This window comes from Protopterus annectens, chromosome 5.part0 (genome assembly GCF_019279795.1).
Source record: "Protopterus annectens isolate FY-2018-M chromosome 5.part0, PAN1.0, whole genome shotgun sequence".
Classification (NCBI taxonomy): domain Eukaryota; kingdom Metazoa; phylum Chordata; order Ceratodontiformes; family Protopteridae; genus Protopterus; species Protopterus annectens.
Genome location: NC_056735.1, coordinates 751,321,801 through 751,323,897, shown reverse-complemented (window position 1 = coordinate 751,323,897; position 2,097 = coordinate 751,321,801).

Here is a 2,097-nt window from a genome sequence, read left to right as displayed (position 1 = left end):
GCTTTCGGTTCGAGCGTGGAATAACCACCTCAGAGAGAACCGGAGCACTCACGGTTAGTTTTGGCGTGGTGTCGGTAGAAGACGTGGTCCGAGGATGTCGGTCCCGGTCTTTTCGTTTCTTAGGAGTCTGCGTTGTCGGTTGTTCCGATGGCATCGTATAATCAAATTTATCGCCGAAAACGTCTTCAGCGAACTCCGCCTAGCGCCTGAGAGTGCGCTAGTTGAAGCGAGCACAGGCTGCACAGGCTGAGACGTCGTGGTCTGGGCCAAGGCAAGGGAGGCAGTAAGAGTGGAAATCCTTATGAGGTATTTGTTTACCACAAGACAAACAATTATTTACTTTTTCAGTAATTTCTGACATCGGCTGAGGCAAGAAAAGATCCCAACGGGTACTTAGCTTTTGATGACTTCGGTGTCGAAGAATACAGGAGCTGACCGACCGGCACTTGCGAACTGCTTCTGCTTCGGGCACCGCGCGGCAAGAAATACTGAAGAAGATGGCGTCGGCTGATGCTTATGTACTCCAGCCGCTCTGACGTTGGAGAGAAATGCAACATCAGCCGACGTCGGACCCAGACTTTGGAATCCGGCCGACCGAGGGCTGCCTGAGGCAGGACAACCCATATGTTATGACTGCAGTTGCATTCTTGAAGGACATCTTTTGTTTTTCCAGTGGTGCATCCAGAAGCTTTGCTTTAACATGATCTGGCAATGTTTGTTCCTTCAGCCAAGCATGTCTATGTATGACTGCACCTGTCATTGCTGACCTACATGAAGCTTCCAATGCATCATAATCACACTGTAAGAAATGGTTGCTAACCTGCTGGGAGTTATGCACCAGATCCTGAAGCGCCTTGCGATCTAGGGGTTCAGGTGAGGTTAGCTTTTTATGCAATTCATCTAACAGATATTCTTGATACTGTATCATATGGAATTGACAATTCAATGCTCTCATAGAAAGACTGGAAGAAGTGTACACTTTTTTACCACATCTCTCTAAAGCCCTGGATTCCCTTTCAGAAGGAAGTGGGTTCTTAGTAGTGGTGGTTGCAACCCCTTTGGGCCCCTGGGAAATAGTTTCTGGGTCAGCAGAGTGGCCCTTGTAAAGGAAAAGATGCATGTCCGGGACCCTGTAGTACCTGTCGGGTTTGACAGGAGCCGGAGGAAGGGAGTCTGGGGAGATACTAGACTCTGAGTAAACATCTTCTATAACATTCAAAACAGGAGGAATAGCCAAAGGTCTACGCTGAGGTAAATGCAAAAAAGTCCTTAACCTCTTCCTGGAATCAGAGAATTCCTGGCCTTGCCATTTGAAATGCTCTCTCATGGAGTGAAGGGTCTCCCCAAAGGACAACTCTTCAGGGGGGGGAGGCCGAGGGAATAGATTCCTCAGCATCAGAATCCTCGTAGGCTGGAAAAGCCTCCTCCTGGTAATCAGAAAGGGCAGAGTCATCTGAGGACTGGGGCTCTGTCTGCTCAACCCTGGGTCTTTTGCCTGGAGGTGGAGGAGAGCCCCTGTCTGGGTGTGGCTGAGAGCCCCTGATTAAGGAGATAAGGTCCTCAGCTAAGCTCAAAATTTGTGAACCTGTAGAGGATCCCTGAGGAATAGCCTTGGGAGGAAGAGATTTTGGCTGTTTAGCAGCTTTAGCACGAGTAAAGGCCTTAATGGACATGGATACAGGAGGCCTGGCTGCCCCACGTGCTGGAGTAGTTTTATCCACAGAAATGGTGTCGGATATCTCCGGTTCAGATGGTAATTCAGAGACCGACCCAGTGGAGGCCTCCGGTACCGAAGGTACCGGCTGTGCGGTGTCGTCGGTCGGAACCGGTAGAGATTCGGTTTCAGCAGAGATGGAGACACTAGCGGTAGGCCTGGGCGTGGAGTCGGCCGAAACCGCGGACCGCGTGTGTCAGTCCTTCTCCTTACGTTTTTTCGGTAAATGAGCTGTCGGAAGCTCCGACGGCATTTTATAACAGTAAATTTGCCCAAAATATTCCTCTGCAAACTCTGCCCGATGCCTAAGAGTGCGTCTATTGAAGGAAGCACAGGCTGTACAGGCCGAGACGTCGTGGTCTGGGCCTAGGCAAGGTAAGCAG